The following is a 22,190-nucleotide window of genomic DNA, read 5'->3' as shown; positions in this document are numbered from 1 at the left end:
CTGCCCCAGCGCGGAGATACCCCTGTCGGGGTGATTCAGGCGCTATAAAAATTCATAAATATCAAATATCCCTTTATTAACACCCTGCGTGCATGGTATGTGTGCACACATACCATGCACTCAGGGTGCTAGCAATCCCATCCAGGGTGACCGGTAATATGAATTTGTATAGCCAGCAAGTGTATAGTTATGAGGCCAAGAAGATCTATTTTGGATTTCCCATAGTAAAAGACAGACTTGGTATTCACATCCCAGACGTGTATTGCTAACATTCGGGAAGCTTATGTGCAGCATCCAACATAGAAGGACGGGAGGACGGAAGCAGGGCTTTCAGCCGCCTCGCGCCAGATTATTTAAACTCCAGTTTGAATAGAAGGAGAGTGTGAGGAGATGGAGACAAGAGTCTCCTTTGAAATGCAGGGTGAACCATTGTGTCAGGCACTGCCTTTTGTCTCTTCCAGAGGTGCTCCTCCTAAGGGTGGACGGCTGTCAGGGGTGAGGACTTCGCCCCTCTTTGGTTCTTTTGGGTTCTCACCTGAAGAGAAACTGAAGAGAAGGACTAGATATCCTCTGGAGAAGAGAGATGAAAACTGAGCAGACTGCCTCCAAGAAGTTCCAGAACAGTGAAAATGGAATCAACAATCACTGTCTGGAAAAGGACTATAGGCGAATGTGGACTTTCTTCAAAATGTTCCAAGATTTCTCGCTGGCTGCAAAGGCGACGCTCCACAGAGTGTCAGAGAAACTCTTGACATCCAAGGCTAGCATCACTGACAGCCAGTCTCCACAGGAGAAGGGTCTGAGACCGCTTGCTGGGGGAGAGCTGTGAGTCTGCCTTGGATAAAAGTTTTTCAGGCCTCGTGACTGAGGGGAGTTGAGGGTGTTTCTGCAGGAGGAAGAGAGCCCAAAGGGAAAAGCACAGCTTCAGTGAACTGGAATCAGGATCTTCCCAGAAGAGCAGAATGGTTGAGAGGAAGACTGCATGAGCTGACCCAGAGATGGAGTGGGCCTGTCTGCACTCCCCACCCCCTTAAGCCTGGTGCATTGCCCTAAAATTTCAAGCAGGACACACCCAGAGAGAAAGATGTCTCAGGAGCCGCCCTGAGTGCTGGAGTGGGGCTCGCACCTGTATCCAGCAAAGACCTCGCACCTGCATCCGGCGGAGACCTCGCACCTGCATCCAGCCGAGACCTCGCACCTGCATCCAGCGAAGACCTCGCACCTGTATCCAGCGAAGACCTCGCACCTGTATCCAGCGAAGACCTCGCACCTGCATCCAGCGAAGACCTCGCACCTGCATCCAGCCGAGACCTCGCACCTGCATCCAGCGGAGACCTCGCACCTGCATCCAGCGAAGACCTCGCACCTGTATCCAGCGAAGACCTCGCACCTGTATCCAGCGAAGACCTCGCACCTGTATCCAGTGAAAACCTCGCACCTGCATCCAGCGAAGACCTCGCACCTGCATCCAGCGAAGACCTCGCACCTGCATCCAGCGAAGACCTCGCACCTGCACCCAGCGAAGACCTCGCACCTGCACCCAGCGAAGACCTCGCACCTGCATCCAGCGAAGACCTCGCACCTGCATCCAGCGAAGACCTCGCACCTGCATCCAGCGAAGACCTCGCACCTGCACCCAGCGAAGACCTCGCACCTGCATCCAGCGAAGACCTTGCACCTGCATCCAGCGAAGACCTTGCACCTGCATCCAGCGAAGACCTCGCACCTGCATCCAACGAAGACCTCGCACCTGCAGCCAGCGAAGCCCTCGCACCTGTATCCTGCGAAGCCCTCGCACCTGTATCCTGCGAAGACCTCGCACCTGCATCCAGCGAAGATCTCACACCTGCATCCAGCGAAGCCCTCGCACCTGCATCCAGCGAAGACCTCGCACCTGCATCCAGCGAAGACCTCGCACCTGCATCCAGCGAAGACCTCGCACCTGCATCCAGCGAAGACCTCGCACCTGCATCCAGCGAAGACCTCGCACCTGCACCCAGCGAAGACCTGGCACCTTTATCCAGCGAAGACCTCGCACCTGTATCCAGCGAAGACCTCGCACCTGTATCCAGCGAAGACCTCGCACCTGTATCCAGCGAAGACCTCGCACCTGTATCCAGCGAAGACCTCGCACCTGTATCCAGCGAAGACCTCGCACCTGCACCCAGCGAAGACCTCGCACCTGCACCCAGCGAAGTCCTCGCACCTGCACCCAGCGAAGACCTCGCACCTGCACCCAGCGAAGACCTCGCACCTAGGAGGGAACCTGCAGATTTCTGAAGGCCTGTGTTTCCTGAAAGGCTATGGGGGTCTGGGAGAGACTCAATGGCCTGCCACGTAGAGCATCTTCGGACAGATCCAGCTGGTCCGACAGCCCTGACCGCCTCTGCCAACTTTTCGAATTGGCAGAAGTTCGCTCAGCAAGGACTTATGGGCTCGCCAAGTCCCCGTCTCTGTGATGGCCAGGTTGTGTTGTTGTTTTTGTACATCTGTGTAAGCAGGAAAGTCTGCTCTGGTATTAAAATATCCTGAATATAGCAGCACTTGGGAGTACCCGGAGGTCACTTGGCATGTTGGCTTGGGCCTTCAGCGGGACCTTTAGTCACTCACTGCCCCTCTGCTTTCAGACTCCACCCGGAGGACACCTGCCCAGACCCGGCTAAGTTTCAGAGACTTTTGGTTCGCTTTTAATAGGGTACTTTTCTTATTTATATTTGGTTCTTTTATAAGACCTTTTACCAGAAGTGTTGTGCCTTGTAATATGGTAGCACAAAAAACAGCGGTTCTAATTAGTGATAAACCGGATTAAATTGTAAAGTAAAGCACAATGGCTAAGTACAAATTTAATGTTCCAATATAAAACAAGCATTGGCATAGCCAATAGGTCTAGCCTTTGGGGCCTTATAAGTGTTTAGAGAGAGCTATTGGTTTTGTTAACGTTTTTAATATGTGTTGCAGAGCATTGTGAATGTTGCGCAGCATGTTTAAAAGTTATAAGTAATAATTAAATAAGTGCTATAACCATTTGTCACTTTATATATAACCTAGAAAATATTATATACAACTGAAGTTTCCTAATAAAAACAGGATGTCACTGTTGTCTTATACGAGCACTAAGACACACGGTGACAGCTGATGGGCGGCGCCTTTAATGCTGTTGTTGTATAAGAAAAGCACAATGAAGCCTGGCAGTTCTCGCTAGACACTGCACAAAGTGACCCCCACACATACAGTACACTGTAATGCAAATGGTCTTTGAATATACACGGTATGCACCAATACAAAACGTAAACGCATACAAACCCTGTATACTGCTGCAAGAAGCAGCCCACATGTATACACTGAACCCAGTAACTCTGGCAGCTGACTTGTGGACATACTGCCCAGCACACAACACACTCTAAACATAACAACCCATACGTATACACCGAACTATGCAACTCTAAGAGCGCCAAAGTATACTCAGAAATCGGTGACTCTGGCGGCTGACCTGTACATGGTTTGCACACTGTAAAACGGACAGATTTTACACATACATTGTACACCTACCGCCCGTGGCCTACGTATACAAACTTACTGCTTCTAGCCGTCACAGCCCCGGGATGTACACTGAACGCAACAACGGAGCGGTCGCGTGACGCTAGCATCCACTACAACCTTAAAAACCACAGCGTGAACTTAGCAGACACCTGCACATACCCTGCACACTGTAAGCTATCACTATCAGCAATGATGTATGCAGTGTACACGGTAACTCTGAAGACCCCGTGTACACACACACGCCATGCACAATGTAATGCCAAAAGCTCCTCTGTATCGACACTTCAAATAAAACCCTTAGCTGCTCCCATGTAGTACATAGGGGCATCAGCCCGTTTCCCCTGCAAAACATTGGTTACACCAGCAGCTCCTGTGTGTGCACCCTTCACATAGCATCCCTCCCAACTCTGTGGTGACGTAGCAAGGGTACCAGGGGCCCTGGCGCAAGAAAAGAACAAGGGCCCCAATCTCTGGTTTAGCACTAAATAAGCTGTTGTAATTCTGGTGCAGCGGGCCCTTCATAAACTGTTATAATTTGGGTGCAACGGGTCCCCGGTGCCACTGCACCCGCTGCACTATTGATAGGTATGCCCCTTCCACTCCAAAGTGTGCTCACAGCACATGGTAAACCCAGCTTTCTCCTCCAAGGGCTTGTATGTACATATATACTTTAAGCATTAACCCTTCGAAATCACACTCTACACCTTGACGCATACGTATTGGTGGATAAGTACATACATGAGCGACGTGTTAATCATTGCAGTCCTCATATACACGCATAGAGAAGGACTGTATAGAATTTGCGCTGCGTCTAATCACTGTCTCACCCGAAATATTTTTATATAAAAATGTACACTGTAAGCAGGATTCGAACCTGAGCGGGGAAAACCCCATTGGATTTCGAGTCCAACGCTTTTTTGTGTTTTTTTATAAGAAAACAGAGCTGCTGGGAAACGCATGATGGAGCATGCACGTGCTAGACACGAGTATATTCACTATTCATTTATACCCATACAAATAGTTAAATCACCTCATAAATTGAAGCAGTTGGATGTACATACAACGGCCTGCACATGGCAATAGCAACAGGCCCTGTGTATGTGGAATGCACGCAGGAACTGCAACTGCGTAGACATTCCTCCTCAAGCCCCTAACTGACCCTTTGTTGTGTGGTAAAAATCTTTGTTCTCAACATTGCGGGATTCCTGGCAAAAGAGTGAAACTTGCGAGTATGGAAAACATCAAAGACACTGGCGGAAAGCAGCTGATAGCCTCGTAGCTGAAGCCAGGAAGGAGAAGGAGGGAAAATGCGAGGACGATAGTAACATTAAATAGAGTGAAAAGAAAATGTTGAAACAAACGCAGCCGTAAAAGCGAGCGCGTTTGTTTACTTAGGAACATGAGCCAAGATCAGATAAGGAAGGTATGCAGCTGGCACTATGAGCACCGCTGCGCGCTCATGAGCCCCCTAGGCCAGGGGAGTTAACGTTAAAAGAAAAGGCGGGACATGCGGCCGTCTTTGGCCATTTGTGTGCTTTCATTACTGAAAGCCACATGCAAAGACCAATAGAATATGTGGGAGTTAACCAACTCCCACGGAGAAGTTTAGGAACAGTGTGGAGTGCTCACAAGAAGCCTTCCATAGAGCAGCACATGCGCGCTGCGCTAGGCTTGACCTAAAAAGAAGAGAAGAGTAATCAAGAAATATATGTAAAAAGATTATTCTTTATATATACATCAAGTGCATCACTTCCCATGTGAAAAAGGAAACGGAACCAAACATAATAAAGAACAACATAAAATTCTGTGTTCCTTGAAGTAACAAACAATCATGAAAATATCCATAAATTGCAGGAATAAGTCCAGGTCCTTATATCAATTAAGGGATTTGTTAAAGGTTGGTTTTGTCATATTGATTAGTGTCAACAACCAATACCTGACTCCGGGAGGGAAGGGCACGCATTTTCCTAGGAAGAGCCGTTCCACTGGAGGAGCCCACGGGAAAAGCATGCCAAGGATGGATTGTGTATGGTCAGAGGATGGAATCTGACTTGTGATAAGCTGAGAGAGGTATGTGGGGGGGGATTTCTTGGGGATGGTTTTGTACAACAGGGTCACAAGTCTGTATTGATGTGTGTGTGTTTGGCTGAGACCCAACCTCCTTGGTGTGATTGTGGAGAAGTCTGAACAGGTCAGGGGAGGTTCAACAACGTTGCTGGGGTGAAGTTCATAATATTGTTGAGCTGGAGGCTTCCCAGTAATCTGCTGCAATAATCAATTTTACTCATCACAAGGAAGTGATAGATTTTGCGGTCTGGAAAGAAATTTGGGGGCAGACAGGGACTTTTGTAATCTTGGAACCGGCAGCTGCAGCACTGCGAGGAACTGAGCTGTACCCTTCGGTTCCTGGCTGCGGAGGAGGGAGTGAGTGGATCCGGGTGGAGACAGAGGGTGAGGAAGACTGGAGAGGAGCGCTGCTGGAGCGGAGGAGGCAGGGAAACAGGTTGTCTCCATTTTGATTAATTGAACATGGAGGATTGATTGCTGTAAGGTAGTTTGAGGTTTGAACATTATTCCTTTGTCGTTGATGTAGGGGTGACACAAGCGAGGGGAGATGTCACAGAGGGACATGACGCAGAGGGAGACTGAACGGAGTGCCCACGACCGATCCCGGGGAAACACCAACTGCAACCTTCGGGAGGAATGGTAGGGTGTGAGCAGTGAATGTCATCTTCACCAATAAACAAAGATGAATCAAAAAGACAAGGAAAGCATTTAAAGTATTGAGTCAGAAATAACCAGGTGGGAGTCAGTTAAGGTGGTTTTCATTCAACATTTTTATCCAGGAGGTGGAATCTGTATTAGCAAATTCAGTGACGCAGTCCAGCAGTCAATATCCCTCATCCACAAGTCATTCTGTTGTTTATTAAAACATTTTTTACAAGTGTCTTTTTTCAACTTTTAAAACAAAATTCAAAATGAGGCGCACCACAATTACCAATTTCTTTATTTTCAAAGATGATCAAATGACACCCACTCATCAGATATACTAAATCAGAAGAGAGGAAGTTACAATTGTCCTGATGATGGTCTGCTACATGGAGTGTATAAAACCGAAACACGGATAGCTGTAATTGAAGTTATTCTAAAAACTTGACCGTGGTTCGATAAATGTGGGGCTAGGACTTCTATGTTTTGGATGAATGTTTCATGCAGACATTTAACGAGTTGCTTTTTCTTAAAACTTGTTGTGCCCTTTTTGTTGTACATATTCAATTTATGGATCACACTTAGCACACTCTGTATTTCCGGCCCCCTCTCCCTGTCATTTCTCAGAAACAACATTCTCTTCAAACCAATTGAAATTAAAAAAAGTGCGTATACAATGCTGAAAAACCTCCACAAACGACGGCCTAGCTGCTATTTAGAAATTTTCAAGAAAAGTACTTTAGAGACATCAGTTAAACTGTAAATAAAAACTGCGTACCAAACCATCAAACAATGGGCAAGAGGCCAATAAACTGGTGACCACTGTGCTATACAAACATCTAGAGCATGTGTGGAAGCCCCCATAAAAGAAACAATAGCACACAAGACAATTGGTGAGGTAGATTACCAGGATACTGCTGCTCTGAGCAAATCACAACTACAGAGAAACTTTGTTACTTCGACCAATCTAGACAACCAATTAAAACCTTTACTCTCGGATTACACTGAGGATCAACCTAGAAGCCAGACATCAGAATCATCTTAAACCCTCCCGGCAATGCCATCTACTTCACAAACCCCAAACACGCACTCACAGTCCACAAACTCCTAGGAAAACAGTTGTACTCTTTGTAGCACGAGCTCTAGAAAGATACCAAGCAGACGGACTGACAAGGGTGAGCCAGAGAGTTAAATGACCCTCACCCCCAGAGCAATACCGTCTGGAGGGGACACCCCAAATGATGCCGCCACCCCCGGCATGCAACCAGAGAGAAAAACCAATATCCAACCCAACACCGCTCTGATTAAACTGGGCATGGTCTGGCCCCACACAACACTACTCTCACTATGCCTGACTTGGTGTGTCTACAGACGCGAAGATAAGGCACAGGGAAGGCAACCATAACTGAGATTTATCATTTAATTGTCCAGTTCTGAGTCACTACCTCCACACTGTCCTCCTGCAAAGCGTTGAACTGCTCATCACGCTATCCTGAGAGTTAAGAGTCTAAAGCACATACTTGGTACTCAGTTTTAAAAATCAGAGTAGATCAAACTCCAGGACATCAGTAGTAAGATTCTTCAACCACCTGAGCTGTGGGCCAGTAATCCCTGCGTACCCTAAACCCTCACAAGCAGGGTTTTCCAAAGTTGGTCCTGGAGGGCCAGACCCGTGCAAGATTTTTAGCATATCCCCATTTAGATAAATGTAGTTATTTAAAAAAATCTGTCAAGGATCCGGCCCTCCACAACCGACTTTGGAGAACTCTGCTCAAAACCATTGCGCTAATGAGACAATAGTCTGAACATCTGGCCTGGGAAGGTCTGTCTGCCAGTGAAGTCCTATTGTCTTTACACAGACTTTCATCACCCACAATCCACTGCCTTGAGGAACACTTAATGCTTCTCTGTTTGCAGATGGATCCTTTGATTTGGAGATCACCTGACTCATCGGAGGCTGGGTGCCAGATGCTCCTCGTCACACCAGACCTTGCTGCAAACAAGAATAAATGCATATAAATGAATGACTCTGGGGGAATGGGAGATGCCAGCAAGAAGTAGTTTCAAGCCGCCTTATTGGCGTTTGCCGAATCGCTGCGTTAGAGATGGGTTTTATGCCAGGCCTCACACTAACCAGTGTAAACAATCGCTCAGTCGATGGGTGCTTTTCAACTTAAAGGTGGGTACAAATATAGCAAATTATAATTAAGTGGCTTGACTCAACAACAGAAAAGGCTTGTAAGAGGTCAAATACTGGTAAGATAGCTTAATGGGTTGAGAACCTACTGCAGTGTTGAGTGTGTGGGCTCAGCTGGAGGGTTTGAGCACAGCACAGAGTGCTCCGTTGCATACTTCCGAATCTGACACAGAAATATCAAATAGAGTATTAGCAACATCTATTACTCAAGGGCGAAAACACCAAGTTGGCGCTGTTTGGTATAAGACCGTAAAGCACTGTACATTTCTAGTATAGACCCTCAAAGCAAAAGCATATTAGTGCTGTTCAGGATGTCCAGAGTGCTACACAAAACATGGGATTCTGAGCTCCAAGCCTCACACACATCTCGCAATTTAATAAAGGAAAGAGTAATACAAGCAATAGCAATGCTCTGGGCATCTATAATGAGTAATTATATTTTACTCGATGGCACTCATTCGATCGATGTCAAACTAATAGGAAGCGGAGTTAGCTCTATCGCAACGCGAACCTGCGACAGGTTACACAGAGGTCTCGGCACTAGAGTACTGTGAAGCTATTTAAAAGGTATGGGATTATTTTGTTCTGCTTAGTTTATAGCCAAAAAAGCCGGCCCTTGTGGGGAGATAACACCGGGGTCTAATATACAATAAATAGAAGACAGATGGTCTCCTTATAACTAGGGATGGGTGAAAAACACTCCAGAACGGCCAAACAGGCGAAATTAGCAATCTCCCCCCCCCCCCCCCCAATTGCCTTCTGAAGTTAAATTGAGCCGCTAAAACCACCCAAATCCATTCCAGAGGTTAATCAGAGAAATAGGTGAATTTTGGGCAGATCGCACAGCTATGTGGTTCTTCCTGTAAAAAAGGGTTCCAGGGAAAAAACAACGAACTATGCAACCTGCCTGCGAGCCGGGCAGTCAGCCATTCGTTGCGAAATTAACTTCTACCTTTCAAATTGCTTTTGTATACATGGTTGGGAGAAGTGGATCAGTAGAATTTTGTGGACACATCGCGACAGAGTTTCAATCACTGTGGAATGGGAAAATACATTTGCCCAGAGATACATGGAATATCTTTGTATGGGCCAGTGAGATCCTTGTAGAAAGCTCTAAAGCAATGAGGATTTACCCACAGGGCGCAAACTTGAATAGGGCACAGGTGAACATGCTGGCTGAAAAATGGGAGGTGCAGGGATATCAAAGATGGCTGGGCTCAAAAACATCGATAGATATTCTCTCGACTTCCAGAACACATCAGAGCTGATCTAGGATAGGCAGAAGGGCTGTCCACGTAGCACAATATGGGCAAATGCCCGGCTGGTCTATCTCCACCGCAAAATAATATTGGGCTGTCACAAGCTGCTTGCCTTTCTTGACCGAGAGAGCTGGGTAGGATAAAAGTAAATTAGGGTCACCTGTTTTTTTTTTGTTTTTTTTGTTTTTTTTTAAGTTTTTGTCAATCGATGTTACTCAGTATGGCCGGTGGAGGGAAATATTCTGACGTGGCCAGCCGTTTATGGTCGCGATCACATCATACGAACAGAGGAAAGTCTGGGTAGAATATGTTTGCAAACGAATGTAACATGGTTTATTTCAACTGCATTTCATGCTTGTTAACATGCAAACGGTAAGAGAGGTGCCCAATATACAAAGGTGAAGTCCCCAGTAGGACACTAGATATATGCGATTCTGTGGCCACTGCATTTCCACATATTTATGATTTGCTACACCTACCCCACCATCTCCTGCACAATTTGCAGGCCTCCTCAAAATATATGCTTCTACCTCAAACAGATTGAAAGATACAGAAACAAGCATTTACAATGCAATGGTCTCGGCATTGGTAAAGTTAGAGCTATTGGCATTGCTCATGACATTATTTTTGTTTATGTTTTTAAAACATTTAAAGAAACGGCATTGTTATTTACAATGTCAATAGCTTAATCACTCTCAAATGCGAGACCTATTGCATTTGCACCCACACACAGAGCCACCTATACACACACTGATTAAGCTATTGACATTGTAAACAACAATGCCGTTTCTCTAGATGTTTTAAAAACATAAACAAAAATAATGTCATGAGCAATGCCAATAGCTCTAACTTTAACAATGCCGAGACCGTTGCATTGTAAATGCTTGTTCCCATTCTACCTGTATATGGTGAAACTTAATGCCTGACTATCTTTGAGCTCAGCTAGATTTTCTAAGGTTTAGGAAACAACTGAAAACTTGGCTTTTCTGCTCCTTTGTTTAAAACTCAGTTCCATGCATTTGTTCTGCCACCACATTTGACATTAACGTCAAAGCGCCAATTGGTATTTGTGAGCTTTATAAAATTATTAACATTAACAAAATTATTAACAGTAACAAAAGTATCCATCAGAAGAAAAGTTACTCAACTGCAGTAATGCTCTTTCTGGTGTATTTTCTATCTAACCACAGATTCCTCACTCACCCACCCACCTCCCTATTCGGTGGAATGGACCTTTGGTCAATACTAAAAAAGATTCCGAATTAGAGATCTGCACACTGGCACAATCTGATTACTAAGGGCTCCACATCCACTAACGGATATCAGCTTGTGAAAGTGGCAGTTATATTGCATCCCCGTAGAGAATTGATTAGAAAGGTCTTTGCCCAAGCACTTCCCGTGTACATCTTGCCCAGCGGGATACCCGGCGGCTGTAAATAGGCACCTCCTTGTGCTGGGTGCAACGTTGGTGTTGTGGGCTGCTCCGGTGGCGCAGATGTCTTTGGCTTTGAGTCCTGCCCCTGCACTGTCTGTGGTGTCCCGTGTAGCCAGATCCCCGCGGATGTAAATAGGTGCCTCCAGGCGCTGGGTGCATAGTCAGCGGTGTGGCAGCTCCTGCCGCACTGATTTCTGGGGCTTCGAGTCCAGCCCCTGCACTGTTAGCCGTGTCCCGTGCAGCGGGTGTCCCGCGGCTGTAAATGGGTGCCTCCGGACTATTTTACTAGTAAACAAGCAGTCACAGTTGCAGTTACCTTGCAGGCACTAGGGTCATGACTTGAATGGTGCAGCAGGTGCTGTGGCACAGGGACAAAAGGCCTAGGAAACCCACTGAATACAGATTATTGCTGTCTAAAACGATTTTGTAAAAAGCGGATTTTAAACCTGTTTTCTATTCATTTTATTTTTACATTTTTAGCTCTCGCTGGCGTTGCAGCGCGAAGCGCTGCCGCCAACGAGAACTATTGTTACCTGATGCCTCTCAAGGGAGACAGACCGGGGCACGCGCAGCGATCGGGGTCTGTGGACGCGCTTCTGAGAAGCGCACACGCCCCCAAGCGCGCGCGCGCCACGCTCCGCCGACCGCCGGGCTTGTTTTTATTTGGAAGAGAGTTTAACATACGTTTACATGACATTGCTAGATAAATATGCGAAAAGGTTGCCTCTTAGAGCCAAGCTAGAGACGTGAGCCAAAGGTCGACTGAACTCTATCCCCCATCCACCTCATCCGTGGGAGGTGTCAGCCCCTGGAGTACCCGTCCCCTCTCACCTGACACTGGGCTCTCGGGTACGCCCTTCGTCCCGGGCTGGAGTGCGATGAAAGCAGTGCGCACAGCGTGGCAGCCGCCGGCGGGCTGCAGGGGCGTAACACAGGCCCCCGCAGCCCCCACGGTGCGGGGGGGCCCCCAAGCTCCAGGGGGCCCCCTCAGCACAGTGCTCGGGCGTTGAGCCGGAGAGCTCCTAATTGAGTCAGCATGGAGGCATAGAATTATCCACATCGTTGTTTGTAAAAGGGGGAACATTTAGGTATTTTTCTCAAGTCAACTCCCTGCATTGAAAATACTTCATCGCGCACCGGAAACAATACCAGATTACCAATGCCATGCCGTTATCTGGAGGAGGAACATTAAGGCCCTTTACTACAGGCAACTGGCCTCCTGAAGAACGTCATGGGATCCAGTAGGTAAGGTAAGATCAAGATTAAACAAGTATTTGCAATCCAATAGGTATCACATTACTGAAAGTTTGACCTATTGGTGATGCAAATAATAATACAACGCTAATAGCTCAAACTTTCAGTAAAGCGAGACCTATCGCATTGCAAATGCTTGTTTTAAACTGCTGGCAGGAGGGGGGGGGGGGGGGGACGCTCCTATAGCGGAGGAGCCGCTGCTGATTAGATCAGTTGCTGTTAACATATCTTAAACTCACTGCCTGGTATATTGCTCTAATAATTCACCAACATTTTATATTCTTTCTACCCTGGTAGATGGAAGAAAGGAAGTGAAAATATACTCCTTCATTTGAAATCTGCACATCAGTATTGTGCTTAGGAAAACAAGTGAAGACGGGACACAGTTAGAGGGACAACCTTCAAAGAGACATAATAGCAGTAGACCAGTCGTTTCTGAAGCAGAGGAACTAATTACCAAACAGTGCTCGGATGGGGATGGAGCACAAACACACTCTAATAAGGCCTGCTAACAGGCACTCATGAGGTCACAGGGCTAAGAGTCAGATACATAGCCTATAAATACACTAAAGACAATGAATGAAAACATGCCCTTCCTCTTCACATCGGCACATCAGTATTCTGTCTTAATTCATGGGAAGGCAGAAGTCGGATAGAGTGACAAATTGCAAAGAAACAAACATAATAACAGAGACCAGTGAAAAACCTGGACTTCTGGTATTGTAGGACTAATGTCAGTGCCAGCGTGGAAAGGAGATAGTCTGCTGTTAGCAAAAATCCTTAAGCAAGTGTGGGGGACAAAACACATGGCTGCACGAGAAAGAAGTTAAACCTTTCTCAATACAACACCACTTGGCGAAGGAATGCACATCAGATGCCTCTCAGGCAATGAGCACAATAAATGCTGCTTCTGCAAGTTCCATGCCATGTGACCAGTGGGTATTATGCAAAATATACTTTCCAGGGGCGGGAGTATGTAGCCAATGGGGAAAACCAGTTGAAGATCTGCAAGTTAAACATACACGATGCCCGTCGTAAATTAGGGAAGAATTTAATTGGCGACGCTTTGATAATGGCAGAGTCAGTACTGCATGCTCCTTTACATGAGGGCATCTATACAAGTAGAAGCTGCACATGCATCCCTACAGTTAGCTGAAATATTATACACAAGCACAGAAGCAGCCAGCGAGCACTAATCAAATGAACAAAGACAGCGACAACATAAACACAAATATTACTTCAAACTGAAGCTAAAAGTCAAAAAGATGTACGAAATAGTGCAACAATAAGATTAAACAAGTGAATAAACAATGTGCAATTATTTGTGCTGCTGCGACCCTTTCCCGTTATCAAGTTGAATTTATGTATGTGGGGCCTATATGAACTGGCAAGAGACCCTTAAAAACAGCCTCTCTGCTTTATCAGAACCTAGCGCCGGGTCCAAAGAACACGCACAAAACCTATCAGTATATCATTTAGCTCCCAGCGATGCCTCCGAAAACTTGCTGGTTGCATCTGGACACTTTTTCATGAATTAAATATATTCTCTGTGCCATTTCACCCATATGTGACAGCAGAGAGGAGTTTCACAGCAATGACAGGGGGAAATCTCGGTTTATACTAGGCTTGACCTAAAAACACAAGAATGGGGCAGAAACGCCGAGTCTGGTGAATGTTCAAATAGTCGCCGGTGTGTTAGAGGCTATGGAGATAGAAGTAGGACTAATATATGGTCCCTACCTGAGTTAAATAGCGGTCGCCATTGCAGTCTGGCAGTCCAGTAATGTTGATTAGTTGCTCGGGTTCGGGCAGATGCCCAAACACCATTAACAGATTATATGAATATGTATAAAAATGAAATTAGTGACCAATCGCCGCTCTCTACACTCCAGAACTATAGCATAATAAAATGATATTTAAACAACGGTGTTATGGCAGATACATGCCAATCCTAAGCAAAGCTCCAAATGCGGAGACGAAACCAAATAAATGCAAGATACCTAGAAAACATTATTCTTGTAAGCATAACGTATAACAATTGTAACAAAATGTAAAACAATGCTGAAAGCAAATTAAATGCCGATCTAAAACAGAAACAGAGTAGGTAAAAGCACATTTGCTGGTGTTACGTCCAGAAACCAATGCAACAAGCAGCTATTGGCATTGCTCCACGCCTCACCTCGTACTCAGTTGTTTCTCTTAGTCTGCTAGTCTGTTCCTTTCCTTTCCTTCGCTCCTCGTCAGCAGTGAAACTGCATTAGCACAGCTCCAATCATCTTCAGGTGACGGTGCATCAACTCTGCGGGTAGCCCCCCCAGGAGTTTAGTGGGAATCCCGTCCAGAAGCTCGGGAGGAAGCCCCTCCAAGACATCTGCTGACAGACCCTTACCCACTGACTCCCAGAGCAGAGGGTCCGTGCCCAGGTAGAGCGCCTGACCGTGCTTCCCCCCTCCGCCCAATGCCTGAAGCATCTCCTGCCACTCGTTCTTCTCCTCCTCAGCACGCAGCAGCAACCGATCCCTGCCCAGCAAGGCCCCCCCAGGCTAGGGCGACTAGCTGCAACCAGCGGGCGGGCAGACCAATTAACAACCGCAGCAGCAAGGCGGGTAACGGCCGAAAAATCCGAGCCAGAGCGCGGAACCAGGCACCAGGGCGTCCGGGAGAAGTGCTGGGGCCATCCATCCCGTCACCTCTCCGAGCCCGCCCAAGACGGCACGCCTCAGACCCGATAGCCTGGAACTTCGGCATTTTGCTGTGGCCCAGCCGGGCACTGGGGAGTCTCGGGTGCGATGACGAACAAGGTGCTTAAAGCAACCTACCAATCAACAAGGGTGTAGGGCAGCTCCGTTCCTTGTTGATTGGTAGGTTGCTTAAACGGCCGCGTCGAAGCCGGGTTTCAGTATTGTTAGGGACTTAGATGGCCCCTCCTCATAGCGTGGCGGGCGGCTTCCCAGGCTCTCAGACATACGGCAGCCCCTTTCCGTGTCCGACAACTGCTGGGCCTGTACGATGAGGAAGATGGCGTCGCAGCGGAAGTAGGCTGTCGGGAAGGGTCAATCACGTTCACATAGTTAAAGTGAGTGACTGCGTCACAGCAAAGAAATGGACATCGACAACGTACACACTTTACAGTGGTATAATAAAAAAGTTGCCGCAAGCTTCGCAAACGCACACAAGACAGGTTGATTTCTTATGGCCAACAGTAGAAGTGGTACGAAGAATGAACATGGACAGAAGCAGTGCAGACTTGCGAGCGTCCTTTGTATACACAACGGATACAGCTATAGTACCACATGAGTAGACTACAGTTACAAACGCGCTATGTGCATCAGCATGCATGACGAGCATACATGCCAACATTTCAACTTTGATAAGAGCAGTGGTCGAAGTGGGGAAACAAGCACACCACTGCCTTTCTCCGAGGCGAAGCAGAAATGCCTCGGAGAAACGCAGTGGCGTTTTCGGATTCGGGGGCGTGTTTTGCTTTTCTCTCCTCTTGCCATTGGCTGGAGGAGATAATGAGATTTGTTGAAAAAAACACGCCCCCGAATCCGAAAAGGACGGGGCCTGATCGGAGTGACGGACCTCTTCTCCAATGGCTGGCCAGCATTCAAGAGGCCAGCCAATGGAGAACAGGGGAGAAGAGGGGCGGGTTCAAGCCCCTCTTCTCCAAGTCATTAAATCTCGGATCGAGACTGCGCAAGCGCAGCCTTCGAGCCGAGACCTAAAAAGGGTCATATATAGTGGCGCGCAGTGGGAGGCCCTATTCAAAGGGTAACTGGGCGCCTTTCGGTTGATGGTTACTGTTGTCCAATGAGGTGAAACCTTTGGTCAGAGGATAGTAATGTGTGTTTAAAGGAGAAAAAGCAACCTAACCCCACAGAAAGGATACATTACACTGCATAAATTGCCTTTTCTTTCCATATAGTTTTGTCAATCCATGCCAGCTAATTTGGTACCCGACTGAGGCATGGTTCCAGAGGCCCTAGGAGGAAACCCGCAGTTTTCCTGAAGGTCTGTGTTTCTGAATGGCTAAGAGGGGCTGGGAGAGAATCAATCGCCTGCCACGCAGAGCATCACTCTCTCAACTGCAAAGTCACTGAAAGGAACTGATGCCTACTTTGACGCATGGCTCATTTGTATACAAGGGCCGATTCTTAGCCGGGCTGGATTGTGCACAATGCCGTAGCTACAGGCGCCTTTTCCATCTTGCGAAGCGCACATTCGACTAGAGTTCAACTTGACAGGGCAGGATTACACTGATCATGCGCGAGCCCCTCCTCTTTGAGTGAAAAAGAGAGGTGCCGAGAGTGGCGCGCTGACACAGCTCTCATGGAACATTATTCAGAACAAGGAATGGGATTTAAAACATTTTACTTGGACTCAATCAAGACACTTCTAGCCTAGGATCTGATAAAACTGAAACAGTTAGCAAGAACTCTGCTGAGGCAGGCCAGGCTGTTATCTGTCCATGATGACCTAGAGGCACGCAGTGCAAGAACTGAGGTCAGACCATCAACCCACCTGTACCAACTCCCATCACTGCCACCTTACTTATCATCTTCATTTCAACAGGCTATAGAAATTCAACTCCTCCGTCTCCGTTTGAGTCCACTCCAAGATTACAAATATGGTCGGCCAACAGGCACTCAGGAAAACTTTATACACGGTCAGCAGTGGAAACTCCCCAGCACGTTATCTGGATACACACTTCATTTACTGTCCCAAGGCGTGATTGGCTGGTTCCAGTTTTTAGACAGCTAAATATCAGAGCCTGCAAAAGTGTGTTGGAGGAACGATTAAAAGGGGAACCAGGCCAATTGACTGAAGATTTACAAAATACATGAAGATGGTGGTATCCATAAACAGCTCTAGTACTTTTTTTCTGGCACTTACCTATGTGCAGAAGGGTTGCGCGTTTGCTGCTGATGGCTCCTGGCATTTGTTAGGTCTGGACTCTATGCTGTCTGAGGGTGGAAGTTTATTAGCATATGCACTCCATGCTGAGCCTGAAGGACTGGATGCCAAGCTGCCTAAGGAGTTTGTTTCCATATATTTGGTTTAAATTTGCATGTTTATTGTCCTCGGATGATTTCTACACATGAAATGGAATGAGGAGGCTCCATGTTGGGACTCAAAGTCACCACGTGAAATTGCGTTTTTGTATTATTCTTTCTAGTTCTCAAAAGAGCCCCATGTGAATTGATTTGCATTTACGGATATAACTAATATTTATTTATTGGATCGCAAGCGTCTGTGGTCTTAAATTTTGATATATATGACATGCATTTTATAGCATTGTCCATTTTTTGTGTGTTATGTTTACTGATTAACCTGTACTGATTTTCAATGATTTTAATTATTCGAGCAAATAAATAAAGGACTTTGAAACCTTGGCTCGCCTGCCACGTAGAGCATCTTCGGACAGACCCAGCTGGCCCGACAGCCCTGTCCGCCTCTGCCAACGTTTCTAATTGGCAGAGGTCGGCTCAGCGAGGCCTTCGCGGGCTCGCCAAGTCTTTGTCGCTGATGACTAGGTTGTGTTGTTGTTTTTGTACATCTGTGTAAGCAGGAAAGTCTCAATTGGGTTGAAAACATCCTGGATATAGCGGCGTCTGGGAGTATTCAGTGGTCACTTGGAATGTTCAGGGCCACTAGGCTTGGGCCCTCTGCAGGATCTACAGTTACCCATTGCCCCTCTGATCTCAGACTCCACCACAAGGACAAAACCAAAGGGGATGATGGACGGAGCGTTTGAGCAAATCAAACACTCACCCCCAGTCAACTGATCTGGGTTCAATCCATCATCATTCTTTAGCTCACTCCACCACCCCAGTTCAGACAAGGCCATATGCAAATCAGTCCGACCCTGTGCCTCATGGGAACAGTCCAGCCTGAACTGTCAAGCCATGTCTTCCCTGGACCGGAAACAAGCATCCTGGGACCGGTTTCGGGTTCATAACCCTCATCAGCCAGGCTATCTTGAATCTAGTGGCAAAGTGAGCGAGGTACCCACGTCTGGGCATACCCTGCCAACTTAGGGCTAACAAAGCAAAACCAAAGGACACCTGGAGAGACATGGCTAAGTTTGAGGGATCTCTGGGTTGGCTTCAATAGGGTACTTTTCTTGTTCATATTTGATTCTCTTGAAAGACCTACCAGAACTGCTGCGCATTGCAATATAGTAGGGTATGTGAGCACTTACAGTGAGAGGGGAAGAAATATAGGGTGATGAACAAGACGCTCAGTCACTATAGCGCGTTTTGAGCATATTGAGAACACAGGGAGAAAGTTATTAACCTGTAACATTTTATTTAGATGAGGAGAATGACAATGAGGACGTCGAGTGGTGATACTCTGCAAGCTGTGTTGTCTAGGTGGAAAATGTTGGCCATTATGGCACGCCTGAACTCGGGAATGTAGGAAGTGACCTCCATTTTCCTAGGAAGAGCTGTTCCACTGCCGCGGCCCATGCCAGCCAAAAGAGAAAAGCTAGAGCATGCCTGGGATGGAATGTGCATGGTCAGATGATGGGATCTGACTTGTGATAAGCTGAGAGAGGTATGTGGGGGCGGACTTCTTGGTGTTTGTATTGGTGTGTATGTGTTTGGCTGAGACCCAACCTCCTTGGTATGATTGTGGAGAGGTCTGAACAGGTCAGGGGAGGTTCAACAACGTTGCTGGGGTGAAGTTCATAATATTGTTGAGCTGGAGACCTCCCAGCAATCTGTTGCAAAAATCAATTTTACTCATCAGAAGGGAGTGATAGATTTTGCGGTCTGGAAAGATATTTGGGGGCAAACAGGGACTTTTCTAATCTTGGAACCGGCAGCTGCAGCACTGCAAGGAACTGAGCTGTACCCTTCGGTTCCTGGCTGCGGAGGAGGGAGTGAGTGGATCCGGGTGGAGACAGAGCGTGAGGAAGATTGGAGAGGAGCGCTGCTGGAGCGGAGGAGGCAGGGAAACAGGCTGTCTCCATTTTGATTAATTATGTTATGTTATGTTAAGTGGAATTTATAGAGCGCACTGACACCGTGAGTTTCCTGGCGCTGTAAGACGGAGGTGAGTCTGGGGTCAGAGGAGACAGAGTTTAGCCGAGTGGGGGAAAAAGGAAGGTTTTGAGCAGTTTTCTGAAATAAAGGAGGGAGCTACTGGATTTGATGGTCAGGGGAAGAGGATCCAAAATTTGGGGGGCAAGGTGGGCAAACCGACGGCCGCCGAATTTGTTGGTTTTGGGGACAGCAAGAAGGTTGAGGAGAGCTGAACGAAGATTACGCGTTGGACGGTGTGGATTGATGAGTGTTGTCAGGAAAGCGGGGCTGGAACAGTGGAGGGATTTGAACGTGAGGCAGCCCAGCTTGAAGGCCGCCCTTTGTTCTATAGGTAGCCAGTGTAGTTTGTGTAGCAGAGGTTTGGCCGACTGCCATTTGGGAGTTTTGTAGATGAGATGGGCTGCTTGGTTCTGCACGACCTGAAGGCGATGCAGCAGTGATTTTGGGAGTCCGTAGTACAAGGAGTTGGAAAAGTCCAGGCGAGATAGTACCAGGGAGATGATAACCTGGACCAGAGCGGCTGGTGGTAGTAGGTGACTGACTTTACGGATTTTGCGGAGCTGGAACGTACATGAGGAGATCACAGCGCCCACATGAGATCTGAGGGAGAGTTCGGTATCGATGGTCACAGCAAGACTTTTTACTGATTTCACAGGGACCGGGGGGGGGGGGGGGCCTAGTTTATTAGGCCAGAACTGCGGACCCCCAGTGGGAGGGGCTGGAGCCAGGGAGAAGGAGCTCAGTTTTACCAGGATTTAATTTTAATTGGTTGTAGTTCATCCACTCCTGGAGGTGTATCATGGCGGAATGGAAGTTGTTCACAGCGTCCAAGGAGTTCAGTGGGAAGTTGATCTGCAGGTCGCCAGCGTAGTTGTACACTGTGATATCCCAGCTCTGAAGCGAGTGAATCAGGGGACGGAGGTAGAGGTTGTATAATAGGGGTGACAGGGAAGAACCCTGAGGGACTCCACAGGTCGTGGGGGTTTTGGACGCTGTGTAGGGGCCCAAGCGGACGGCTTGTGTTCTGCCGGTCAAAAAGGACTGGGTCCATTTGAGGGCAGGACCCTGGATGCCTGCCCGCTCGACACGGTGAAGGAGGATGTTGTGGTCAACCGTGTCGAACGCGGCCGACAGATCCAGGAGTACGAGGGCCTGGGGGATCCCTATGTCAGCGTTACTCCTCAGCGTGTCCAAGACTGCTAGGATGACGGCCTCGGTGGAATGGGCTAGCCTAAATCCGGCCTGATTAGGGTCCATTAATTTGGAAAAGTAGGGCAAAAGCGATATGGGACGGTAGTTAGAGAGTTCAGCCGGGTCCGCACCAGGTTTCTTCAGGAGAGGCACTAAAATGGCCTCCTTGAAGGAGCTGGGGACAATACCGGTGCTGAGAGAGCATTGAGGATTGATTGCTGCAAGGTAAATTGAGGTTTGAACACTATTGCTTCGTCGTTGATGTTGGGGTGACCCAATAAGCGAGGGGAGATGTCACAGAGGGACATGAGGTAGAGGGAGACTGAACGGAGTGCCCACGACCGATCCCGGGCAACACCAACTGCAACCTTCGGGAGGAATGATAGGGTGTGAGCAGTGAATGTCATCATCACCAATAAAGAAACATGAATCAAAAAAAGACAAGGAAACATTTAAAATACACAGTCCAGCAGTCAATATCCATCATCCACAAATCATTCTGTTGTTTTTTTATAATTTTCTTTTTTACAAGTGTCCTTTTTCAAATTTAAAACAAAATCCAAAATGCAGCGCGCCGCGTTTACACATTCCTTCATTTTCAAAGATGATCAAAGACATTCAATCACCTGACATCCTACATCAGAAGAGGGGAAGTTACATTTGTCCTGATGATGGTCGCTACATGGAGCATATAAAACCGAAACGCCGACAGCTGGAGTTTTTCTAAAAACTTAACCGTGGTTTGAGGAACGTGGGACTAAGATGTATATATTATGGAAGAATGTTTCATGCACACATTTAAGGAGTTGCTCTTTCTGTTGTGTCCTTTTAAGTTGTACAAATTGAATTTATGGATCACATTTAGCACCTTCTGTGTCCCTGGCCCCTCTCCTTGGCATTTCTCCGAAACAACCTTCTCTTCAAACCGATTGAAATAAAAAAAAAGTGTATTTATATTGCTAAAAAACCTTCACAAATGAGAGCCTACCTTTTATTTCGAAATTTTAAAGAAAAATACTTTAGAGACCTCAGTTAAGACTGTAAATGAAACTGCGTACCATAAAGTTCAATTGGCCGCACACTGCTCGTCACACCAGCAAGTTGCCCCAAGGAACTGTGGTCAATGTAGTGGCGACGGCGAGTACGCCTATGCCACGGTGTGTATAGAAAAGTATGTGTCGCATTAGCCATCCCTGGACACGTGTTTCGAGGTAGTTGCCTCTCGTCAGCAGGGAGCAGGTAAGTGTAAAGGGGTGCCGCGTGGACTGCCAAAAATTAAAAACAGGTAGAGTACCTCTCATGGCGCGCATTACCTGAGAATATTTTTTGGCAGCCTACGCAGCAACCCTACACACATACCTACTCCCTGCTGACGAGAGGCAACTACCTCGAAACACGTGTCCAGGGATGGCTAACGCGACACTTATTTTCATTTTAAACTTTTGGCATAGGCGTACCCGCCGACGCTACTTCATGGACCACAATTCTTTGGGGTAACACGCTGGTAGGACTAGCAGAGTGCGGCCAATCGGATTTTTGTTTACATTCAGGCT

General features: G+C 47.3%; 1 protein-coding gene across 14 annotated transcripts in view; it reads right to left on the bottom strand.

Moving 5' to 3' along the window:
• Positions 1-22,190, bottom strand: part of NCOR2 (nuclear receptor corepressor 2) — a 1,213,077-nt gene that overhangs the window by 160,100 nt on the left and 1,030,787 nt on the right. The window lies entirely within an intron of this gene.

This window comes from Triturus cristatus, chromosome 11, assembly GCF_964204655.1.
Source record: "Triturus cristatus chromosome 11, aTriCri1.1, whole genome shotgun sequence".
NCBI classification, from domain to species: Eukaryota; Metazoa; Chordata; class Amphibia; order Caudata; family Salamandridae; genus Triturus; species Triturus cristatus.
This window is presented reverse-complemented; position numbering and strand designations above follow the sequence as displayed.